The sequence below is a fragment of the Protopterus annectens genome, chromosome 1.part0, assembly GCF_019279795.1.
Source record: "Protopterus annectens isolate FY-2018-M chromosome 1.part0, PAN1.0, whole genome shotgun sequence".
Taxonomy (NCBI): domain Eukaryota; kingdom Metazoa; phylum Chordata; order Ceratodontiformes; family Protopteridae; genus Protopterus; species Protopterus annectens.
In genome coordinates, this window is record NC_056725.1 from 1,240,997,914 (window position 1) to 1,241,024,707 (window position 26,794).

Below are 26,794 nucleotides of genomic sequence, written 5' to 3' on the forward strand. Positions count from 1 at the left end.
CTTTGTCCCCTTTGGCTTCAGTCCTGAAACTTTTCCCATTTTTGGATCCAACCTGCTTGTCAGATTCAGTAGTCATAGAGCCTCAAACTCCAATTTTACCACAGCTAAGGTTCTGTACAGAGCCAGTTTCTCCTAGACTGCTCTTTCATTCTAACATGTGAGACCAGTATAGAGGTCTTCAAGACCTCCCTTGAATTATTCCTTCATTATATTAGTCCGATCTACCTGAAGTCTGACTGAAGTAGATGTGGATAGGATGATGAGCAAGTTTCTCAGGACATAGATTCATTTGGGGGTTTACTTAGCCCTGATCCCTGTCATACCCGTGAGCTACTGTCCTTCACCACTTCCTGTGGTCATGCCCTCCCTGATCAGTCTTCCAGGTTCAGGGACCCTGGATCCAAGAATCATCCATAGGTTGTCCTCGTCAAATCTGAAGACTTGACCATCTTTCATTCCGGTGACATTTCTAATCTGTCTTTTTCTGAGTGTTTTAGATCAGAGTATCTGTGTCTGATCCAGAGGTAGGGGACTAACTGAAACTGTTTGTGCCTTCCGTTCTGCTTGGAGTTTTGCATTAGATAGCTTAGCTCTGATGTTTACCTCAGATCAGTGCTGTGTCATTTACAGAGACCCACCTGGTGTTGATATGGCTCCCACTGGGCTGGTTATGGATTCCCATTCAGTCAGTTGAGAAGGCGCACTCCTTTTCTGGTGAGCAGATGACTTGTACACTCTTGGCTTTGCCCATCCCCCAGTGAAAAAACGTAGGTTCTGATCCTACTCTTTCTATCTCATCAGGACAGCTGGATTCACTGAGCCTCAAGACAGTCCACATTCAGGACTCCCTCCAGTCTTCCAAGTCTGTCCATTGCATCGCAACACTGAGGTAATGTGTGTGCAAGAGGAGGCACGTTGACTCTCCCTCAGGAGATTCTTACCAACAGTATGGATTTCCATAAAGGGGAGGGGTTCCAGATCACCTCTTGAGGACGTGTCGTTCGAAGAAATTCTCAAACTTTTGAGACAGTAAGGCACTTGGCCTTCCAAAACCCCTTCTCAAGCAGAGTCAGTGATGTTCATTGTGTTACACTGCTGCAGTCATTACACATGGGTTATCCTGCCGTCAGGCGGTCTCGCAGTCGGCCAGAGTTCCAAAGTCTTGGTCCGGCGTCGGTTGCTGTCGCTTCTTCCCTGACGTCAGTGCGCCAGGGGTATACAAGATGCATCCGACGCCATTTTCTCCAGTCTTTCTTGCCGTGCGGTGCCCGTAGTAGAAGCAGTTCGCAAGTGCCAGTCGGCCGACGCCTGAGATTTCCGAAGTCAAATTTCAGATCCAAAGTCTTCAATACAGCTAAGTACCCCATTGGGGAAACTTTTTTCTTGCCTCAGACCAATGTCAGAAAAAGTTAATAATTGTATTTCTTGTGGGAAGCAAATACCTCATAAGGACTTCCACTCTTACTGTATTCCATGCCTAGGCCCTGATCACAATGTCACTAGTTGTCGGTTTTGTGCTAGATTTAACAAACGCACTATAAAACAACGTTTTGATTTTGCTTTGCACTACTTTGGTCGAAGGTTCAATTATACTATGCCGTTGGATCAACCGACAACTGCAATTCTGAAAAAACGCAAAGACAAGGATAAAGACAGGCATCCGAGGTCCAAAACCGATGACGAAACCTCTTCTAGGCCAGTCGCCGGTTCTCAGTGAGGCGCTTTCGCAGCCCCTGACACCCGCTACCTCAGAGCCACAGGCCGCCTCTGACTCCCATGGGGAGACATCTAGGCCTCTGGAAACTCAAGGTATTGGGCCTACGGAAACTAATCCCTCAGATGGGTCTAGAGCCGCTGAGCAGGCATAGACTTCTGTGGGTGCTTTCAGATCTTCACAACTTACTATTAAAGCAACAGCCAAGACTAAAGTACCATTAAAGACAAAGAAACAAGTACAGCATTCTCCTGGACAGTCCTCCATGCCTAAGAAACAGATGCTTAAAATGGCCGAAGACCTCATTACTCTAATCAGGGGTTCCCATCCCCCTCCTGAGAAAAGGCCTAGGCAGGATACAGACTATGAATCCTCTGATCAGGTTTCCATTTCCTCTGATTCCTCTTCAGACCAGGGATACTCCCTACCCCCCTATGAGGACTCTGATGCTGAAGAATCTATCCCTTCAGCCTCTCCTCCTGAGGATTATTCTTTTGGGGAAACTTTACATACCATGAGGGAGCATTTCCATTGGGAAAGTCAGGATTATTCAAAATCCAAGAAAAGGCTCAGGGATTTCCTTTTATTGCCTCAGTACAGGCCCCTGGCTATTCCGCCTGTGCTAGATATTGTGGATGATGTGTTCTCTGAATCCAGCTTATCTCCTGATTCTTTGCCCTCTGCACCAGCCAAGCCAGATAGATATTATAGAGTCCCTGACTCTCACAAGTTTTTTTTATAAAAACCCTTCTGCTGATCCAGAAACTATTTCCCAGGGCCCAAAAGGGGTTAAGGCTTCCATTGCAAAAAATCCAGTACCCTCTGACAGAGATTCCAGAGCTTTGGATAGATGGTGGAAGAAAGTTTACACTTCTGCAACTGTAGCAGTAAGGGCTTTAAATTGCCAGTTTCACATGCTTAAGTACCAACAATATTTAATGGCTCAGTTAAAACAGAAAATGCTTGCAAGCTCAGAAGCTCCTGATTGTAAAGAAATGCAGGATTTATTGCACGCAGTTGAACAGGTGGGAAAACATACTCTGCAGTGTGGTTTTGATTCTTTAGAGGCCTCTTGTAGAGCAGCAGTTACAGGTTCTGTGATTCGAGGACATGCTTGGTTAAAAGAACAGAGTTTACCTGATCATGTTAAGGCAAAATTATTGGATGCTCCTTTACAGCATGATACCTTGTTTGGTGTTAAGGCAGAAGAGGTGTTAAAGAAAATGGAGGATAAAGCTAAATCTATGCAAACAGTCAAGGATTTCTTACAGGTGCAGCCACCTCGATTTAGCAGAAATTGGCCAACAAAGAATTGGTCCTTTCCAGTGTCAGACAGGCCACAGAGAGGCAGATACAGACGTCAAAGAGGCAGATCTCAACCCCAAGGCTCTAACAGACAATGACAGTGGGGCACCTCAACCCCAAAAGGAGGTGAGGACAAGTCTCAACCTTACAGGAAACAGTCCCAATGACTTCCCCCTTTGTACGCCAAGCACTTCCCTTTTGGCAGCCCCCTTAGGGGGAAAACTAGCACTTTTTTCTCAAAACTGGAAAACAATCACCCAAGACAAATGGGTTCTGAATATTGTGTCTCAGGGTTACAGGTTCCACTTTCACACTTTACCAAGGCTAAAAGGAATGCCAGACCTGCCACAAAATCAATGGGCAGAGGCACAAAAACAAATTTCAGCCCTCATGGACATGAGAGCTATTCAAAAAGTACCACAACAGGAACAAGGACAAGGATTTTACTCAAGACTCTTCCTGGTCCCCAGAAAGGACAAGGCCTGGAGTCCCATACTAGACCTTTCAACTCTAAATACTTACCTGGATATTCCGAAATTCAAAATGTTGACATTACAGCAGCTTCTACCCATGCTGGGCAAGAAGGCTTGGCTTGTTACTCTGGACCTCAAAGATGCATACCTGCATGTCCCTATCAGACAAAATTGCAGAAGATACCTCAGATTCAAAGCTGGTACAATGCACTACCAATTCTCTGCACTGCCCTTTGGCTTATCTACTGCGCCCAGGGTCTTTGCAAAGTGCCTGGCACCAGTAATTGCATTTTGCAGACAAAAAGGAATTCAAATATATTCATACCTGGATGACTGCCTCATTCAAGCAGAGACAAAGGACATTATTCTAAAGCATCTGGCGTTTGTAAAAAGGTTGCTAATTTATCTAGGGTACACTGTAAACGAAAAGGAGTCAAAACTAGTGCCCTCACAACAGATTATATTCCTGGGTGCCAGCTTAAATACAACAGCCCAGATGGCTTATCTCACGCCGGACAAACAAGTTCAACTAACTCAATATTTTCAATTACTGGCAAAAAAGTCCCATCTCCCTGCAAGAAAAATTCTGCAGGCCCTGGGATTCATGGCATCCTGCATACTACTAATACCATATGCCAGACTGCATATGAGGAAATTACAATGGTAGCTAAAAAGTGTTTGGACTCAACACTCTCACAGTTTAGAAGCAGTAATACCAATGATTCCCTGCCTACAACAGGAGTTTCGATGGTGGGCACAAGCATGTCACCTAAACAAGGGTCAGCCTTTTCCTCTACCCATAGCCAGGCTGACTCTAACAACAGATGCTTCGGATTATGCCTGGGGAGCACACATGGCAGAAAAATGCATTCAGGGCAAGTGGACCACAGACCAAATGCATCTTCGCATCAATCAAAAAGAGATGTTGGCTGTTCAAAATGCCCTAACAGCTTTCAAGGACCTTCTGCATCCAGGACAATTATTATTAAAGACAGACAACACCGCAGTAATGTGGTACATAAACAAACAAGGGGGCACTCATTCTTATCCCCTATGCAGGCAAGCCATGACCTTGTGGAACACAGCTCTAATGTATCAAGTTCATCTGCAAGCACAATTCCTGCCAGGAAAGAAAAATACTGTGGCAGACAATCTAAGCAGAAATATCATGGACCCTCACGAATGGAAATTGAATCCACAAATCTTCAGCATGGTAATGCAAAAATGGGGATGTCCAGACATAGATCTTTTTGCCTCCCCACTGAATTGCCAACTACAAAAATTCTGCACAAGGACTTATCACACACAAGCATGGAAAGTGGATGCTCTCTCGTTCAGCTGGAAAAACCTAAAAGTTTATGCCTTCCCACCACTGCCTCTCCTTTCAAAGGTACTCCTAAAAGCCAGACAAGAAAAACCACAGATGATCCTGATTGCTCCAGACTGGCCACACCAGCACTGGTACCCAATCTTAGAGAACTTAACTCAAGACCCACCATGGATTTTGCCTCAAATTCCACACCTTCTGACTCAAGAAAACAATCAAATACTGCACGGTCAGCTCAAAAACCTAAACCTGGCTGCATGGCAGATTCATTAGTCAAACAGACAACACCTCTCTCTAAAGCTGTTATGGATGTCATTTTGGAGGCCAGGAGGCCTAGCACCAGGAAAGCTTACTCAGAAAAATGGAAGAGATTCTGCACCTGGAACCAGGCTCAAAGCTTTGACCCTCTTGTCCCAAACATTCCTCAGATTTTACAATACTTAACGGAGATGCCAGACAAAGGCCTATCCTTCTCATCAATTAAGATCCACGCCTCTGCCATTTCAGCACATTACAACACGGATCCTCCTTTATTCTCTTATCCTTTGCTAAAGCAGTACCTCAGAGGGGCTAAAAACATAAGACCGCCCCAGAGAGCGCCAACACCAACTTGGGACCTCAATTTCGTTTTGGAAAAATTGACCCTGCCACCTTTTGAGCCAGCCAATAAAGGTGACTTAAAATTTTTATCATGGAAAACAGCTCTGCTCCCGGCAGTAACTTCAGCACGAAGAGTCTCAGAGCTACAGGCATTAATGGCAGTGGAACCTTTTATAATTTTTCATCAGAACAGAGTTTCTTTAAGGACAAACCCTACCTTTATGCCAAAGGTGGTATCTAGTGTGGCTCTTAACCAAACCATCCATTTGCCATCTTTTTATCCAAATCCCCAGAATAAAGGGGAGAAACTTCTGCACTCTTTGGACATACACAGGAAGCTATGCTTCTACTTGGACAAAACGAAAGCTTTCAGGAAAACTGAGCAACTGTTTGTAGCATATGCTGTAGGATCACAGGGCAAGGCTATCTCAAAGCAGACTATCTCCAAATGGCTAGGACACTGTATTCATTACTGCTACACACAGCATGGAAAATCAGTCCCTAATAACATTAGGCCACATTCCACCAGGGCAACAGCTACTTCAACAGCCTTTCTCAGAGGAGTACCTACCAAGGAAATTTTGAAGGCTGCAACGTGGAGTTCAGTGCACACCTTTACCAAGCATTATCACTTGCCTCTTTACTCTAAATCCAGAGCAGGATTTGCCACTGCAGTTCTGCAGGGCCTCATAGCCAATCCTAACTCTTTATAGACCAGCCACCCAACCTTAGCTTTGGGATTCTACCCAAGTGTAATGACTGCAGCAATGTAACACGATGAACATAGTACAGTTTTATACCTACCATAAATGCAGATGTTCGAGTGTTCACACTGCTGCAGTCCAGGTTGCCCTCCCTCCATCCCCTCTGTCCTAGCTGAACTTATCTATACCTTTCTATCCTATACAACCTTTTTGGTGTATTTGCTTGTAACTGAAAGTATTGTTTTTATTTTATATATATAATTTTTATTAGCAATATGTTTTGCCTACCTACTGGGGGCACCTGACATCTGGGGCAAGAAAAACTGAAGAAAATGGCGTCAGATGCATCTTATATACCCTTGGCGCACTGACGTCAGGGAAGAAGCGACAGCAACCGACGCCGGACCAAGACTTTGGAACTCTGACCGACTGTGGGACTACCTGATGGCAGGATAACCCAAGTGTAATGACTGCAGCAGTGTGAGCACTCAAACATCTACATTTATGGTAGGTACAAAAGTGTACTTTTCTTGAAGCCTTCAGATCTGGCTCAGCCACTTCGTGGGTGATCTGTCCCACTGATGAGTTGGTAGACTTGATCTCTCCTTTCTCTCTCTCTCTTGATAGGCATGGAAGGAGACAGATGTGGCTGAACTAATACCTGGAAACCAGATAAATTTCTTGTTGCACTGAAAGATTGCCCATATTTGAGTAAAGCCTTGGCAATGGATTCGATGGTAGTAGCAGCAGCCATGAAAAAGGAGCTGGCCAAAGTGAGCTCCTCTGTCCATTCCCCTAACGGAGTCCAGGGCTTTGGACAGGTTTGGGAATCAAGTCTGTTAGTGGGCTGAATTTTTTGGCACGTATGACAAGATTTCAGAGAGATTTGATGAAAGAACTCTCTAAATCTCTTAATGGGTCCACATCAAGAAAACTGTGGACTCACAGCTGGCCTTCCTTCATTGTCACTGAAAGCACTTCAAGAGCCAGAGGTACAGGCATTACTGTAAGGAGATGTACTTGGATGCTTATGTGTGACTTTGTGGAGCCTTTCAAGATGTCGTTTGTGAATATCCCTTTTGATGGGTCAAACCTTTTTGAAATAAAAGTCAAAGATGCACTTTGTAGGAATGAGCAAGATGGGAAAAACCCTATCTGCCATAGGGATATGGCTTTCTACTCCCCACAGATCTTTTTCCAGGAATCAGAAAGGGGGTAAGAAACTGTGGTTCTGGAAGTCTTAAGGGTTTTGTCCAGTCAATACTGTAGGTGGACACTCCCATGGTAGGGGCAGGGTGGATGCAGCCTCAGCGGGAGAGGAAGTCTGCAAAACCAAGATTTCAGGGGTCCTTTCTCCAAGGGGTGTTTTCAGCACTCCTGAACGGTTGCCTAACTGACATGCTCTGGAGGCAGTCATAAGGGCGCTTGTCCCTGAACCTGGAATCCTGGATATCCATCGCAAAGATTTATGGGTGCTGAGGATTATAACCAGAGGCTATTGAATTCCCTTTTTTTAATCCCCCTCCACCTCCAAAGAAACTGCCCTCTCAAGGAAAAGCTGCTGCTATAGAGATAAAAAAGCTGCTAGACAAGCCACTCATGCAGGAGATCCCACCTGACCAACATTAAGCCAAAACTTATTTAAGATTCTTTTTGATGCCACAAAGAATGGGAACATCTGGCCAGTTTTGAACATCAGGCATCTCAAATTTTCAATCAGTATGTCAAACACATGAAGTTCCAGATGGTCTTGGTACAGTCCATCCTTCTCTGTTGAAGGACAACTGGATGTGTTCAGTAGATGTGCAGGATGCATACTACCACATTCTGATAGACAGGTGATACAGAAGGTTTCTCTGCTTATGGGTGGAAGACGGTCAGTTTCAGTGCAGAGACGGTCAATTTCAGTTCAGAGTCCTTCCATTTGGTCTCACCACAGCCCTTTGGTTGTTCAAGTGTGTGGCAGTGCGTGTAGCTCACCTCAGACTGCAAGGATCCCAAGTGTTCCCCTACCTAAACAACTGACTCATTACTACTCCTACCAGGTCTTTTCTTGTTTGGGACTGGGACTGTCTGCACCATCTTTATTCTCAGTTGGGTATCGCAGTAAGTTTGGACAAGTCTCATTTTCTTCTAGTACAGATATTGGAATTCCTAGGTGCTCATCTAGGCACCACAACCCAGATAGCAAGACTGCTGGAGAACAGATTGTCCACCCTACAAAACCAAGCACTAAATGTTCTATAATTTCAGATGCCGTCAGCCAGGTTGATTCTCTAGTTACTGTGATTCTTCAGTGCAATACAATGGTCCATTAGGTACCAACCCATGAGCTTTCATTTGACAGACATTTGCAGGACACATATAAAGGTGGTAGATTCGGTCTCCCAAGGTATCTCAAGACCATCCATTTGTATTCCCCATCCCAAAGCTACAGTAATCATGGATATTTCTCAGCTAGAGTGGGGTGGTGGGTGAATTACATGGGAAAGCCAGTCCAATGCACTTGTTCCCCTTCTGAGGCCAGTCTTCACATCATTTTCTAGAGATGAGGGCAGTCCTGCTAGCTTTGCAGACCTTTCAGGAAGTTCTGCTTGTAGGGATGATCTCTCTCCAGATAGGCAACATGTGAGTAGTCTGGTACATGAAGAAACGAGGGAACATACCCCTACCGCTTATGTTGAGAAGCGCTGAGTGTGTGACAGTGGGTGATATCTTCCAGTCACGTTTTGGTAGCATTTCACATACCAGGGAAATCCAGTGTTTTGTCGGTCCGGTTAAACAGGTTTGTCCTTCCTCAGAAGTGAAGTCTCAATCCAACGATGACGGAGAAGATTTTCTGTCACCAGCGTCCACCATGCAGTGATCCTTTGGCTCTGCCCTCAACACCAAGTGCAATGGGTGTTTTGCCCTGATCCCCTCTCCCTGAAGAGAGAGTCACTGAGGGTAACTGTGGCACATCTCTGCCCCCTGGTCTTCTTTATGCCTTTCCTCTTAGTGCTCTGATCCCAAAATTCCTGCAGAAAGCATTGGAGGAAGGTCACAGTCATACTCATTGCCTCTTTCTGGCCTCGAAAGATGTGGTTTCCCTTTCTCTGGTCTCATTTGATGCACTCTCCCTGGGTACTGTATCCCAGTCTGGACCTTCTGTCTCTGTCCAGAATGCCTCACCTGGACATTCCATCCCTCGAGTTAACTGCTTGGTTTTTCCACTTCCTATGATTGTTAGTTATCTAGGCTTTCTTCCACTGTAGTCCATACTTTTTCTTCCCAAAGATCATCTGACAGAAAATTTACAAGAGTAAGTGGAAGACATTTTCTATTTGGGCCTCCCACAGGAATCTTAATCCCTTTTTGGTCCCAGTCCCTTCTCTCTTAGACTTTCTACCTTCTATTTCAATTTTTGTATCTTCTTTTTAGTTTCTTCTCTGAATCTTTAGCTGCTGTAATAGAATCCCCTTTAATCCATGCACCCAAGAACTTTGTTTGCTCAAGTCCCTATATATATGTATTGGTATTGATGAATTACTGTGTGTTGTACAGCTATAACCTTCATCTTCAGTAATTTTATTTTCTGAAAAGAATCAAAGCCATTTCAAAACGTTCTGCAGTACTCTAATGTTCTTTGTTGGATTCATCAAAATAATGTTATTTGTGAATACAGCTAACTTTTCTTGATTGCCATACTAGTTGTATTTTTTTATTTTATGAGTGTCTTATTTTCTTTGCTAATGGCTCCAAGTATAACTAATGCCAAAGGGAATAGGACACTTTTCGTGGTTTGTCTGTTCAAACACTTTTTCGGAAAGGAGAACGTCCACCTTAATTCTTGTCTCTGGCCTTCTTAGATTCATAGGTTCATAGGTTTATACTAGGCTATCTGCCCTAAGGCATTTATGAGCCTAGCCCAAAGTTTTTTGGCTTACGCCACCCCTTATGTTAAAAAATACTGTGCCCATTAGTTTGTTGTGCCTCTGTCCAGCAGTGACACAGAGATGATTCCCGGGGTAAACCTACGATCTCCCATCCACCGGTCAAGATTTCTCTTGAACAGAGCCAGCGAGGTGCTCTGCCTCACATGGACTGGGATTTTATTCCACAGCATAGGGAGTCTCTGGGTGACAAATCTATCCCTCCAGCATGTCCTGTTTATATCCATGCTAAGGTTTAAGTCGCTTGCTCTAGTGGATCTGGTAGATTTGGATTTTTTGAGGTGGAGCATGTCCATTAATTCCGGGTTGGACATGGCCTTGTATGTCAGGCACAGGTCACCTCTGAGCAGGCGGTATGCGACTGAATAGAGTTGGAGTTTCTTCAGTCTGGCAGCATATGACAGATTTTGGAGTCCCTTTATCCTTTTGGTGAGGAACTTTTGGGGTCTCTCCAATTGCTGCAGGTGTTGGGTGAGATACATCCCGAATGGGGCATTGTACTCGATCATAGGTCTGATAAGTGAAGAGTACAGGGGAACAATGACCTCACTTGATCTGGATGTGAATCCCTTCATGATCAGGTGGGCAATGTAGAAGGTCTTTCTAACCACTTTAGCAATGTGAGTGTCAAAAGAAAGGCCACTGTCAACCTGGGTCCCCAGGTCCCTGATAACCTCTTCTGTGCTTAATGGATTGCCACCTATATGGTAGCTTGGGGTTGCCTTGTTTTTCCCCGAAGGGTATGACTATACATTTTTTGGCATTTAACTTCAGGCCATGGCTCTGGCACCAGTTATCAGTTTCCGTGAGACCCCTCTGAAGGATATCTGTGTCCGATGTACTTTCCACTATGGCGCCCTGTTTGCAGTCATCTGCAAACTTTGTCAGCCATAGTCCCCCTATGTTTGCCTGTACTTCTGAGAAGTATATGCCGAACAACAGGGGGCCAAGGACTGAGCCCTGTGGGACCCCACTTGTGACCGGCTTGGAGTCTGACATGGCGCCAGCAACTCTAACCCTGTGGGTTCTGTCCTTTAGCCAGTTTGCAACCCATCTTGTGACATATGGGTTTACATTTAAGCTGGTAAGTTTCTCTATAATACCCGAGTGGGGTATTGTGTTGAAAGCTTTTACGAGGTCTAGGTAGGCTGTATGGACTGCCTTTCCCTCATCAATGGCCTTGGTGACTGTTTCGAAGAAGTCGACCAAGTTCAAAAGGCATGATCTGCCCTTGACAAAGCCAAACTGGGTCGGGTCCAATGTCTGCAAGTCCCCTATGTCTTTGTTTATGAGTTCCATTATGATCCTCTCCATAGCTTTGCAGACCAGGCTTGTTAAGCTTATGGGGCAGTAATTTCCAGGGTCCGTAGAGGTACCGCCTTTGTGGAGTGGGACCACAGTTGGCGTACGCCACTCCTTGGGCACGTATCCTGTGGTAAGGCTAAGATTAAACAGCTGCCTTATATGCGGGTTTAGTTCCTCGTTGAGTTCGTGTAGCACACAGCCGGGGACACCGTCCGGTCCCATTGATGCTGTGTTTTTAGCTTTAGAGAGAGCAGCTTTCACCTGCGCATTAGAGATGTCTGGGAGGCTACACGCCGCTGGGATAGTTATCTCTCCTTTTGGGGGGGGGTGAAGTTTGCACTGTACCTGTCTGCCAGTATGTTGGCAATGTCTGTGGGTTCAGTGATTTTTGTATCATTTTGGACTAATTCTGCACATATCTGGGAGTTTCCACCCAGGTTTCTAACATAGCTGAAGAAGGCCTTATGATTGTCTTTTGAATCTATTGCAATTTTTCTCTCAAATTTGGCCTTGGATGATTTTATGAGTGCTCGTATTTTTTTACTAATAATGATCAAGGGTGTCTTCTCTTTTATGGATTTTGCTCTATCATGTAACAGCTTTCTCCTCTTATTGTAAAGTTTGTTTATGGCTGGGGTCCACCAGACTGGATGTTTCCCCTTGGTGGAAAGAGTCTGGGTTTTATTAGGGATTGCCTGATCCATGCAGTCCTGGAGGTGTTCGTAGAAGGCATTTGTAAGGGCTTCCGCAGCTTGGGTTGTGGTTTCCACTGGCTCGGGGGCCTTGAAGGATACCACACCAGTCTTGAGTAGTGTGAAGTTTGCTTTAGAGAAGTTCTTCACTGTGGTCTTTTTTGTTTGGGGTGGGGGCGGGATGTGGATTTCCAGTGAGTTCAGTTTGTGATCTGATCTCACCAATGAGGGATATACTTCCGGTGTGGAGCATTTTGTCCCCATGTTTGTGATGATGAGATCTAGTATATTTTCTCCTCTTGTGGGAACGGTGACTAGTTGTTCCATAGCATTTGAATTTATGAACTCCAGGAACCTTTGGGCTAGAAAGTTGGGGCTTAAGTAATGTTCCCAGTCTATATTCGGGTAGTTGAAGTCACCCAATATAATGGTGTTTGGAGATACATTTATACCCTCCAGTGTCTTCAGGAAGGCTGTGTGGGGTTCCTGAGTTTGAGAGGGTGGCCTGTAGCATGCTACAAATTGTAGAGCAGTTTTGCCTATGGTTAATTGCACCTGGATGGTTTCCGATGCTTCGTGCGTTGCCACCAACCTGGAGGTGTGGGTATCCTTGATGAATATGGATACACCCCCTCCTTTTGTGGTGTGGTCCGGGTTTTGGGGCCGGAACGCATGATATGAGGAAAAACCTGATAGTGCCGGGGTGCTCTCAGGAGCCTTGAACCAGGTTTCAGTCACAGCACAGACATCGATGTTCTCCATACTGAGAAGGGCCTCGAGAGCGTGCATTTTGAAATTTAGACTTCTGGCATTGAGCAGCATTACCCTTAGTTTCTTCCCATTTTTGTTTTCTAGGGTGGTAGGTTTAGAATTTGAGCCTTGCCTAAAATAGGCACTATGGGGGTGGCAAGAGCCTTAGCCAATATCCGGAATCCCAGGGGTGACAGGTGCAAGCCATCCCTTGCGAACAGCGTGGCTTGTCAAGCATGTCATCCCAGGCAGACAGACACTGGATCCCCTTTGAATGACACCAGAAATTAAGCCAATTGTTAAAGCTGATCATCTTGTCTCTATGTTGTGGCATCATTCTTGGTGAAGGAAGGATACTGCTCAGGGTCAGGGTCATACCTGCTTGGGCTACATAATCAGAGAGCTCCTCTATGTCTCTTTTCATGTAGTCCAGGGAGGTACATCTCAGGTCGTTCACACCAGCATGGACAATGACTGTGTCATATTTGTACTTGCTGTGGAGTGACCCGAGTGCTTGTGTTATGTGGTGGATTCTAGCGCCCGATAGGCAGCTTACTGTGACTCTCTCCTTGTTCAGCCTGGTGAGTGGGACGTCAGTGTGTCGGACTATGGAGTCACCTATGACAAGTATGTTTGGTGTTGTATTTGGCCTTAAGGGCTGTGACTGCTTTGCACACTGATTTTGTGGTTTATGTGTTGCCTGTGGTGTGTCATGAGGTGGCAGTTGCTTGGATGTCTGCTTTGGAGGCCTCTGCTGTTTAGGTAAATTTTTGCTCAGAGCCTCCGAGTATGACTTCGTGTGTTTATGTGTTTGACTCATTGTTGTGATAGCTTTATGTGAGACTGGTTTTGTGGTGTGTGTAGTTTCCTTCTCCTCCTGTCTGGTCTTGCCAGTCCTGAGTTGAGAGAGCTCAGCCTCCAGTTTGGCTAAATAGCTGCATCTCTTGCAAGTATTTGTGTTATGTGGGACGAGGAGAGGGTTGTCAGTGTACATGAGGCAATTGTAACATTGCCTCAGTATTCCCAAATTCACCAACTGGAAAGGAGAAGACGCCAGCATCTGGCCCTTCGACATGCTAGAGAAATTTAGAAGTTAGGGGTGTAACTAAATAAGAGAGGACTTAGTAAGGAAGTGGGTACTCCTGGGGGGGGGGTTGCTAGTGAGGGACTTTGTATAATACAGAAGTGCTAAACCTGAAAAGAAGATGCTTTTAAGACAAGTAAAAGCTTTTAGGAACAAGTGCTGCGCTTTTTAGTTAAGGGATATACTGTTTAGATTACTAGTAGAGCAGTTCTAAGGGAAAAAATGAAGAACAGACTTTATGGAGCCAGAAAAAGTTTAACCTTGTTAAACCAGCGCTGCCCGATGCTGCTGTAGTGGCAACTCCGCGCTAAAGCACTCTAAAGCGTGCTTGATATCAGGGGCCGGAAAGAGCCAGGAACCGACCCAAAACAGCCAATAAAACTACAGTTTCAAGTCAGTAACCACTCCCACGGGGGGCAGGGAAGCAGCTCAATGTTTATCACTGCCACTGATCAACAGAGAGACTTTTCTTTAGCCCAAGCAAAAATGGCCTCACAGAAACTTACAAAACAGTTCAACAACAGCAAGCCTGTAACTTGAACTTTTTTAAATCTCAGAGAAGTGGGAAAAAAGCAAGATTTTTTTTGTTTTTTCAGAGATAGCAGAGGTTCACAAGTAATATCAAGTTATAACAGTGCAGTAAATGACCCCACACAAGAGTGCTAGGTCAAAGACAGAAAATATGTAAGTTTTGAGAAAAAAACGATTTTAAAATTAAGTGCAAACAGGAAATTCAGTATACAGCTTTTGGTTGTGCTCTAAATACAGCTACTAATGCAGAAATCAAGTTTAACAAGCCAGAAAATGCTCAAACTAGGCAGCTATGCAGAAAAACGTATCAAATAAACAGAGGAAGAATACTTAAAATCTCAAAAGTGGCTCCTTTCTTCTCTCAGCGTTTTCTCCTGTTGGTGGGTGCTTCACCAACAGCCATTTTCCTTTATTAAGGAATGCAAATATTACCTTTGCCTTATTCGTAAAATCCCAACTGACTCTGTTGAATGCCTTCTCAACATAAGGACACATCAATGAAAGTGGTAGTTTTTTTTACACTCTTCTTCCCTCTGATCATCGTTGTTCTGTTAATTTTGTCAAGCCACACTGATCATTAACTGCTAATCTGTTTGCAGTGTCTTAACCATTGAAATTGGTGTATATAAAGCTGGTGGGAAGTTTGCCTCTCTGTATAGGCCAGTTGCCCCAAATAGACTGCTGCATCCACGGGCTTTAATTATTGTACGGTTAGGTTTATTCATGCTGAAAGTGTGAACTGGAGCTTGTGTTCCCTATTGCACACATACATAGCATCAGTTTTTGTCCTGTTATTTCTATCCCAGGTGTGCATGCTGTCAGTTAACTGATTGAACATTTCCTCAAAGCTAAAAAAAATCAGTGGCTACCCTTAAATGATTAGACAATGCTGTTTATGCAAGTACTAAGGTTACCAGAGATTTATTGACCTGCTGAAGCATTTACTTCTCTCTGTCTCAAACTTTCATTTATACTCTGTTTCTTATACCTCTGTTTTGGAGCACGTTCTTTAGTCCTTTCCAGATAAACAAACAAAAACATTACTAAGAGCTGTATTGATGCAAGAAACTGCTTATTTAAAATTCTAGAAAACTAAACATTTTCATGTTCTCAAATTTTGGGAGATGTTTTATTAAAAGGAAAAATGTTCTGGATTAATCTAGATCCAAATAAAAATATGGAGACATTGTTATATAATTGGTGTTTTTTTTACATCTTTGCCCAACAGCCCAAGATTACATTATCATATTGTTTATATCCAGTGTTTATATTTATGAGTATGTATGTCTTGGATACATTGCTCATTTTTTTTATCAGTAACATAAGCAGCAGTCGTTGATGAGACCTCACCCCATCTCGCATTTAAAATATCTCTGCATACTATACATTGCTACTTTAGGATCATAGGCAAGTACTAGGCTAGCTGCCCTTGCAGGTCATTTTAAGTCTAGCCAATTTTCCTTTTGGTTCTCTAATTTACCTACGCCATTTGGTTGCAGAACTATTTGGTTAATAGTTATATCTTATCCCTATTGAGAAGAACTGGGATCCTACCATAGATAATTATAGGGAACCCACACATGAGACAAAGCATTTAGGAGCTGCGTCTTTTTGTTACTAGTACAGGGGGCAGTCTTATGGTAAATTTTCTGTTTCCCATCTATAGTTAAAAGTTATGCTTGAATATGGACAGGAATGAGCTTTGTACGGGGATAGGGAGTCTGTTTCAGCAGTATCCTCTGTGAAATATATCTGCCCCTCCAAACCGTTCTGTCAGTGTTGCAGAAGAGGTTTAGATCCCTACACCAAGTAGTTCTAATAAAAACAAACTTTCGCTGAAAACAGAATTTTTTGGTACTTAATGTTACTTCTGTCTTGTTTTAAATATTTAATGCCAAAATGGGAAGTATGCTTTAGTGTTCACCCTCCAATTTAGCACTGTTAGCAAACTGTCCAGTATTTTGTTGTGGGTTTTTTTTTTTACCACTTTTTATATAAGCACAGTTCTCATGTCCAAACTACATATTATAGAGTGACAGTTTACAGTTATGTTTATTTCCTACTTTTACGTTTCACTGCAGAGTTCACTGTATGGGCTTTGCTATTGTAAGAATAATGAGAAGCAGTGTCCCTTCAGCTTCCTAGCTCAGTCTTTTCTGGGTAAACTTTATTTTCTCCTTAGCCTGTTCTGCATCTGGAAATGTGTTTGATCTTTCAGGAGATAGTGTTCTGAAAACGGCTGGAAATCTGAACTATAATCTCACACCTGCTTGTGGACATCCCCTGATTGCAGGGATAATCTCACTTACTCTTCTGCCTGGTGTATTTTTAAAGATTATTCTCTTTTTACAATTTTATTTTTAATGAATGAATTAATGATTGTTAATTAAATCCATTTTTTCACTAGATGGTGCTGTATTACTCACTTGTTAGTGAAACAGGTTTTACATTTTTACTCTGATGAAGTTTTTATGTACTTTAGGAATGAAAGTGCTTATTGAATAACTTCTGTGCTGTGTTACTTTTCTGATGGCTTCATTTTTTATTTTTATTTTTTTTGCAAAGTCGAAAGTGTTTTTTTAACCCTTTGTCTGCTTTTTACCAGAGGAATGTTACCGGGCTTGTATGGGAAGGGCAGACAAGGGAGTTTGTGAAGTCGCAATACCCGTTCCTTTTCATTCTGTTGGGATTTCTTAAACAGTTGCTGGCTAGGATGGGTAGTGTTATTGATGATTTGCATGATTTGTCCAGTTCACTTTTTGTTGATGCTGAAAGGGGTGGTTGTCTGTCTGACACAGAATACAGTGGACATAACTATTCATTCATTTGTTGGCCTGGCTTTGGTTTCCGGGTATAATAGAGTGGGACAGATGCCTGAAATTTTAAAAGAAAGACAGGTTGATGGCTTGAATATTGACACTTCGTCTGCTAAGTATGGTGCCTAACTTAAGGATAGGTTCTCTAGGTCGTTTCACTTTATGAAGGGTACAAGTGTTCAACCTGATTATGCTGGTACCCTGAAAGAGAAGGTGAAGTTTGAAAAGCTGCTTTCTAAGCATAGGCGGCTTCAAATGGGCACTGATGGTTTAGGGTTATAAAAACACATTCGTGTCCATGTAAGAATATTCTGTCTTGTAATGAGGGACTATAAGTTGAACAGGGTTGTGATGGTGATGGTATGATACAGCAGAAACTTTAGTGGGTGGTGTTTTTTAGAGGCACAAACCCATCTTTTCACTATTCTGTAATGTTGCAGGGCAAGATGAACAGGATGGAAAGATCTGTGGAAATTGCTGACATGGAGAGGTGTCCCTCAACCAAACACTCAGAGGGCCAGGGGCAGAGGTCAGCAGTGAAGATAATTAATGAGTTCTGGACCTATAAGTGATTTCCAAGTTGCACACCGCCTACCTTGACCTAGCCAAAGCCTTTGACACTGTTCCTCACTTGGGCGTAATAGATAAACTCTCCCAGCTAGGCATCAACCCGTACGTTACCAGATGGGTATCTAACTGACTCACTGATAGAACCCACTTAGTCAAGTAGGGGAATCCACCTCTAGTAGTAGATCCGTAACGAGCGGTGTACTCTAAGGATTGGTCTTGAGGCCTCTACTGTTTACTTTTCTGAGGTGCAAGCTAAAACTAGTGTTCTGTGGTTGACCAAGTTTGCTGATGACTGCAAGTTGGGTACTGTCTTAAATTCCCCTAGTGATGTGAACATCCTCCAAGAGTGCCTTACCCAAACTAATGACTGGTGCCAGAAGCATGGCCTCAAACTGAATGCCAAGATATGCATCATTATCCCCTTTGGGGAAAATGTCATCCCCACTAATTATCACATTAATAACAGTGTACTAAGCATGCAATCAGTCGTGAGGGACTTGGGCACCCAGGTTGGTAGTAACCTGACTTTTGACCACCTAGTTGCTTCTGTTGTATGGAAGGCTTTCTACATGGCCCACCTCATAAATAAGGGTATTTCATCCAGGAACAAGGAGGTCATAACATCCCTGCAGTCCTCCCTTATCGGACCATTATCAAGTACAGTGCCCCCTTTGGCATGTACCTTGCCAAGCACATGCAGTAGTTGAAGAGACCACAGGATCTCAAACACCTATGCTATACAGATAGGCTAAGAGCCCTGTCCCTCTATTCAGTCTCAAACAGACTGCTCAGAGGTGACCTGTGTTTGGCATACAAGGCCATTTCAGACCCAGTGATGATGGAGCTGCTGCATATCTGTAAGACAAACTTCACTCGTGCAACCCGCATACAAGGCCTTAACCTGATCTTTGACATTAATAGAACTTGTTGCTGGGATAGATTTGTGTCCCAAAGACTCTTCCATCTGTGAAATAGACTCTCTCTCCATGTCAAGCAGAGTACCTCTCTAGCCCTCTTTAAGAGGAAACTGGACGACTGGATAGGAAACAGAAAATATACACCTGGGATCCCACCTGTGTCCCTGCTGGACAGGGGAAACAGGTACTGACTTTGTGGGAACATGGGCAGAATTCTTGGCTAGGCATATAAGAGCCTCTGGGCCAATAGCCTTGTATCCTCCTGTGAACCTATGTTTCATAATGGGGCCAGTTATTCTATTGTTAAGGTCCAGTTACGCAGCTATTTTAGATTTTCATGTTGGAGAAACTTATTCAACCTTTGCCTCTCTTAGATTATCCAAAGAGTATCCTGAGGGCGATGCTTTCCTTGTTAGAACTCCCCTTAGGAATCTTACTCCTCCTTGGGATATGATTATTTTGATTCAAGACTTGACTCAGCAACCCTTTGAACCCACTACCAAGGTGGACATCAAATATGTAACTTGGATAACACTTTTTTTAGGACAATTGCTTCATTTCAGAGAATATTGTAGCTGCAGGCCTTGTCATGTAGGCCTCCTTATATTATTTTTCACAAGTTATCCCTGTGAACAATTTCATTGTTCATCTCTAAGGTGGCTACTGAGACCTCATTGAACTAATGCATCAATCTGCCATTTTCATTCTAACTTTTCAAGTTAAGTAGAATATATGCTGCACTTGCTGGATTTGCATCACCAACTCTGCTTCCACCTCCACTGTACCAAATCCTTCAGGAAGATAGATCAACTGTTTGTCTCCTTTTCTAAAGCTAAGGTGGGCCAAGGAGTTTCAAAAGTATATTTAGCTAGATGGTTATCCGACTGAATGTTTCATGTTTATAAAGGCCTGTCATTTCCTAGGCCAGTCAAGGCTCATTCAAATAGATCTGTCTCAGCTTCCTTGGCCTTCTTCTATAGGACATCCACTGATAATATTTGTGCTGCTGCTACTTGGTCTAAAGTTTGCACATTCATTTATTGTTGTAAGATGAATTTGCTGTCCAGAAATAGGGCAGCTTTTGGTTCAGCCATCCTTCAGAACATCCTTTCTTGAGACCACTCCAAGAGCTAAGTAGCTGGGGACTCTTCCATTTGTTGAGGGACAGATGGAAGAGACAACATCAGATATGAAAGTTATGTACTTACCTTAATGATAGATCTGTGTTATCTGCATCCGTTCTTCCTCATCTTCCCACCTTCCGTTTTTATGGACGATGTTTTCTTTGGTATCTGTTAGGACACTGTGATATGCTCCCTCAGCAATGGCCTATACTCTTTTGCTCCAGAGCAGAGCCTTCTTTCCATAATCCCTTTGTATTTGTGTTTTTTTTTTCATATCTGACAATATGTTTTCTCCTCTATCAAAGGGGATTGCAGTCAAATTCGATCCAAGGTAATGTTGGGGATAGGAAGAGATTGTTTTGAAAGGGAGGAGCCTTAGTCGTGGATTCTAAAGAGTGGCCAAAGTAGGATCCATGGGGGATTCAAAGCCCTTCTGTTGAGGAAGGATGGAAGCAGACAACAGTTTATCGTTGTTTTAAGTACATAACTTTCATTTTTGGGATTGAAATGAGTTGGTAGATTTTAATAATTTCCTACGGACTGCACTTGTTAGAAATATTATGTGAGCAAATGGATGTTAGTAAGGAAATCATTATGCTGAGCTGGGACACAGGATCTGAATTGCTTAGACATAGTAAGGCCTTATTAAGTTAAATTTTTTTGGCTGTCAAAAAAAAAAGCTGTTACTAGAAAATGGAAATCAAAATCTAAACTATTTGCATTTGAAGTATTGAGTATTATAAAGGTTAAAAGAAGTGGAAGAGGGAACTTTAGAAAAGGGAAGGAGCAAATTATCTAGAAAAAAATGGAAATTGTTTTAACAATACATGGAGAATAATGTTCAGATGGAGGAGGAGTGAGGTTGAAGGAAAGGCAGGAATTCAGCAGTTTATTTAATGTTGGACTGATGATAGATTGATGTATATTGTTTGTAAATGGAAGTAATGTTAATATGGTTTGTTTTCTTTTAATGTATGTCTTAACTCATTCTGTCCAGGGGAGCTCTGGAATTTTATACTGTAATTTCCAATAGGCAGAGCTTAAGCTTTCTGAAAGAATCAAATTATGCCCTCTCATTTCAAACAGATGTTTATATGCCTGAAATCATAGGGATTACTAAAAAAGTGTAAATGGCAAACTCTTTCTGTTCTAGGTCTTAAACTGGATTTTATAAGTCACAGTAAACACAGAAACTATTAACTTTGTAATATTTTGTACACACTTTTTACAATATCTCAGCAACCACTCAAGTTACACACATACTGTCAGCAGCATTTTGCTCATCCAGCTGAGAACTTTCATACAAGGCTAAACAGTTCTGTCTTTGGTACTAGTTATAACAATATAAATATATTATGCTTTATTTATATAACATTTATTTAACTCTTTATGTGCACTAGATGGGGGCCAGATATCAGTACAGTTGTGTTTGCCATTATGTAAGCTTTAAATGGAAATCTTTAATACTTTGTATGTAGCGTGGATTTGGAATTATTATTACAAATATGAACAAACAGTATTTGAAGGCAAGAGGAGTCAGTAGGATGTAACCGCAGAAACACTTAGAGGCTGTAATGAGTTAAGTGATAACTTAGAAAACATGTCTAAAAAATGAAAGTAAATTGATGTGTCATATATACTTAGATTTAGTGATGTCAGAAAGGCTGAAGCATATTAAACAAAACAAGCAATTGCTCAGGGGTCACTGCCAGAAGGTATGCAGGCACTTTAGAGAGTTCTGTGTGTATTGCAGTGTTTGGTTATATACATAACATCTCTGAGATAGCTCTGATTCATTGAAACAGTTACAGAGGATTCAAGAAATTAGTTTCAGATGTAAACTATATTTAAGTATTATGATATGAATAAGCCAATTTTATTTCAAGTAGATACCATTCTGGGTGGTGTGGGAGCTGTATTCTCAAAGGACAGTAGTTCAGTTGCCTGTGGTTCAGGACCATTTCCATATGCACAGAAGAAATATGCCAAAATAGAAAAAGTGATAGTTAATGCGTGTATGTGAGAACTTCTACAGTGAAAACAGTCCATAAACTCTTGTTAAGCACATTTAAAAAGTCTTGTGTAAGACACCTCCTTGTTTACAGAGAATGTTACTTCATCTGCAGATGTTTGATCTGAAAGTGATGTACAAGCTTGGCAAGGAACTATAAATGGCAGCTAAGTTGAATAGGGCATATTTAACAGAGCCATAAACAGTTGCTTGAACAAGAATCAGTGATCTGTTGGGTAGTTTTGGAGTTACCATTGAGAGAAGAAGAAGTAAAATTAGTCAGAGATGTAGGGATGCAGACTTAGAAAGAAATACAATTATTGGAAAGTATTTCCTGAAGACAAGCGTTGTTGCCTCACAGTAAGACGCTGTCCGGTTCGATTCTCAGCTAGAGCGTCTTCTGCGTGGAGACATGCATGAATGGGCATACCTTCATTGAAGATTGTGCGTCAGGGCTGGTAACTTGGCACGTAAAAATCAACTACCAATCATTAGCGGACCGGAGTTCCGCTGTGGCGACACCTAACCGGAAAAAGCCGAAAGACACAAATTTCTTGAAGACAAGCCATCACCTGGAAAGAAATGTACTCATTTTTCTTTATAAAGGAACAAATTAAATGTGACCAAGGTTTAATGCTGAAAACTAAAAAAATAATAGTTCTCAGTCAGCTGAGATGACACAGACATAACAGGACACACATGCAGCTATGACTTCCTTATATGGTGCCCTAGGCAATCCCCCACTTAGCAACCTCCTCGACTAGCTCTGGGAACCAAAAATAAAAATAATAGATTTTTGATATCTTTCATAGATAGTCGAAAATACCTTCCAGAAATTATAGCAAAAACTATACTAGCCCCTTGCTGCAGTTTCACACACACACTGCAGACACTCTAAAATTATTTAAGCAACCTTGATCTCGGGTGCAGCTGCTTTGAATGACTGTCAATACTGTTTGCAGGTGCAAGGCCTGATTGGCACACATCACAGCCATCTGCCCGACAGAGAACACATTACTGACGTACAGGAATTGATTGCAGTCTCTTCTGTAGTGATGGTTGTGTCTCTAATAACTTGAGCTTGGCTCATTTTGCTCCTTCACCTTTCCCTAGCTGCAGCTTTGGATACGAGTCCTGTCTGGGAATAGTGAAGTGCAAAGAAAGGTCAAAAGCTGAAATGAGTTGGCTGGGAAAGTCAACACAACACAAGTAGTACAGAGCTGCAGCCTTTGCAATGTTTACCATAACAACAGTTCTAAGGAACAGACGTTTGCATCTCCAGTTTGACATCATCCAGGGTCAGAGCTGAAATGGGCACAGATTTGTTCTAGTTATAAGTTATCTGATATGTGCAAAGGTAAGGTGTGGAGTTTTGGAATTGTACCACATTTTCTAAAATGTAGTCCTCTTTCCCTCCAGATATAGCCTCTTCTGTTCCATCCCAGCTAATGAATGCTTCAGAATAGTATTCATTTTCAGTACCAGGGGGAAAAACTTCTCACTGTTTTATCAGAAGGTGTCACTTGATAAAATAAAGGCATAGTAAATATGTAAGGGCTGTTTTAATTTAAATTCTAGTACATCATTATGTAGAAGAAATAATCCCTAAAAAAGGTGTATGCCATGGTATACATACATTATACTTGTCTGCACCTTTAAATGTGTATTGACTGTTATTCCCCGCTGCTTGTAAAAATCAAATTGACTAATGCAAATGTATCACATTACTTTGTCTGTTCCTGAGACAGGGTAGTAGGTGATGTTACTTGAGAGTAGTCCACTGTACAAAAATCAGGAATTCAGAAGAATTGCATATGAGTGGGAAGTTAAAGATATAACTTCTAAACCATTTGATTGCCCAGGACAGCAGCATTTAGAGAGCTGTTGCAAAACCTATGAGGATTGTAATGCAACAGTTTTGAAATGTAAGAATACTCCACGTCAGGGATTCAGTTGCTCATCAGCTCAACTGTTAACGAGCAGAAGGTTGAAAAGGCAAATTACTTTCATATGAATTGCTGATGTGTGAAAGTCAACATTAAATAAGGGTATGGTGAACATTAAATAAGGGAATGGTGAACATTAAATAAGGGAATGGTGAACATTAAATAAGGGAATGGTGAAATGAAGTCCACAAACACACAAATAAGTACTGTGATAAAAACATCAGAAGACCACCAGTGTTAAGAGGTTGGAGTTGCATGATGAGTACGGAATCCTTGGGGGAAATCACAGCTTGAAGTTGTAGCTGTTTATGAAACGGTGAGAAAGTGAAGAGTAAGAATATGTGCCCTTTACACTTTGGAAGTGCAGTTCCTACTTTCACTTTACTTGAAGTGGGAGAATGAACTGAGAAAGATGGAAAAGTTGTTTCTTTGTTCCAGAGAAGTAGAAACTAGTGGCTACTAAGCAAACCCTTTCCAAATAGCTTGCTAGCCACATTGCGTTTGCCATTAGTAGGTGAATCATCTGAGGCCACTCTAGTAGCGGCATTGTCCCTTGCTGTTTTTTTTTTAATATTATGACTGTTGTGTGTCCTTTAACAACTTGTGCATTGGTGTGTACATTTATCAAGCATTATTGTTTGGACCTTTGTTTTTTGGCACTTCACAGCTTCAGGACAGAGCCTTCTGACTTTCCTTTAAGCCTTTTTCTAGCTCCAGCCTCCTGGAAGACTTGAATTTCTTAATATTTGCCAACTGCTGAATGTATCCAAAGTCTGACATAATGAGTATGCTCCAACTATGTTACTTGGTATTCAGAGTCTTTCTGTTTAGGTATGCATTACCCTGTTGCTATCCCCATTTGTTTGGACAGACTCTGCATTGAGTGCTATGGATTTTCCTGCAAGTTGCTTAGGTCTTTATTATATACTCAATTATTGTGGGAGTTTTTTTCCCAGTGTTAAAGTTTGCACTCTCTATCTTTTGGAATTAAAGTGAGGGGCACACGAGCTAGCCACAATCTCCCAGACTACTGCATGAAGTCATAGTTTGTAATTGGAGGAATCCTAGGCACCACTAAGTGCAGGAGAAAGAGAGAGAATAAATCTTGCCAAAATGGTGATACAGAAGAGAAGATCTCAAACAGTTGTTCACTGCAGGATGGTTACTCAAAGATAAGTCAGTATTTTGAGTATAGCTTTTTCTTTTTAATTTCCTTTGTCCATTACTCTATAGGGAAATAATCTCCAGCCCTCTCCATTTGCTGCCATCTCCCTGACATTGCTTTTAGGTAGCTTTTTCCTCATAGTTGTGGTCAGTGTGTCCATTCCAGTATGCCTTGGTCATTGTGCTTATTGCTGTGATGCATTATTGGAGAACTCTGAAGATTTTTGATTGTTGGAACATTCTTGCCCAGTTTGTTTCCCCACATCATCTATTACACAGTTTTCCAGCTTTGTTAGTCTGTCTGCTGTCTGGAAACGTATTATTTCAATCATTTTGACATCCTTTGGGCAGACAAGCACCATTTCCATTTGACCATGTAGAACACTGGTGCACAACCTTTTTTGTGGGGAGGGCCACTACACGAATTCTTAATGCATCTGTGGGCCACCTCAAAACATAGTAAGTTGTTACGAGTTAACAATAGGTACAGGTGACTGGCATTTTTACTTAAGACAGCAGTCATGAAATTGCCTGTTTTCTACATCAACTTTGCATTTAACTTTATTTTGGCTTGCAGCCATGACTTACTACAAACTCTCGCAGAAAGTTACTACTGTTTACAGACTACAAGTTATAAACAACAAAGAATAGTTACTTCCGTAGCTAAAATTAGAGGTGTGCGCAGTTGCAGTCAATTAGGTAAGTGAGCACGTGCTCGAAAGTTTGCGTGACTGGAGTAAGGCATAGCGTTTTTTCACTTTTTAAAAAAATTTTGGTTACTGTCTGGGGGCCAGATGGTGTTGCTTTGAGGGCTGGATTTGGCCCCGGGGCCGGACATTGTGCACCACTGATGTAGAATGACCTCAAGGACCTTGGATCGCTTTCAGTTTAATAATACAGTCCTGCTTAAGTGAACTCAACTTAATTTACCACAGTCACCGCATTTCTTAGAGCAGTTTTGAGCAAAGTGCAATTCATCTTGACCATCCTACAAGCATATGATTCTCACTTGAGCATGTTGGTGTTGAAATATGTCAGATGCAAATTTTTGTAATTTGCAGAAAGATGTAACATCATCCGTTTTTGGGTGAACATATATCATCATAGGTACCAGAAATTATTACATTTACAGTTTGCTGTTGACAAGCATATATAGTATAGTCATACAAATAAGATATGGTACAAGTATGAATGTGTAACAGTGAATAATTGTGCAGTAAGTTAAAAAAAAATTTGTATGAAAATAATTTCAAAGTATTATGGATAATAAAATACTTAGAGTTGTGAGTGAAAAGAATTGAACCAAGTACACCGAATGAGTACAATAGATGAAGATGAAATTAAATTACACTGTTGGAGCCAGTGGCTAACAGCAGCAGTTTAAGTGACATGAAGGACAAGTTGAATAGTCTAACTGGCAAGTTTTCAGTTAGTGAAAGTATATAAAAAATGCTTTCAAGGGGAGCAATAACATTCAGCATGGTCAGCCAAGTCTTCTGTTTTGGTATTCTGTTAAAATAAGGCTATGTTCTCTTCTGTCATGGACTTTGTTCTATTTTTTTTCTTATCAGCTTGATTAGTTTTGTGTATTTCATAATGTGGACATTTCTAGTTAGGTGGAAGTGTTGTTTGTTGGAGATTTTAAAAATGTGTGCTGATGACATGAAACTGGAATGAGGTTGGTGGACATTCCAGCAGCTTTTTATGTTAAGTAGAAAACCCTGATAGCTGTGTTGAATGGCAGTTCACCATGATGACTGGAGTCACTGGGAATAATGGGAAGTTAATGGTAATCAGGTTTTAGGGAGGAAAAAAAAAATTTGGGATGA

The 26,794-nt window shown here is 42.0% G+C and overlaps 1 protein-coding gene across 1 annotated transcript in view; it reads left to right on the forward strand.

The window, feature by feature from the left end:
- HACE1 (HECT domain and ankyrin repeat containing E3 ubiquitin protein ligase 1) overlaps window positions 1–26,794 on the forward strand; it is a gene marked incomplete in the record, with an annotated part of 1,502,717 nt that overhangs the window by 909,744 nt on the left and 566,179 nt on the right.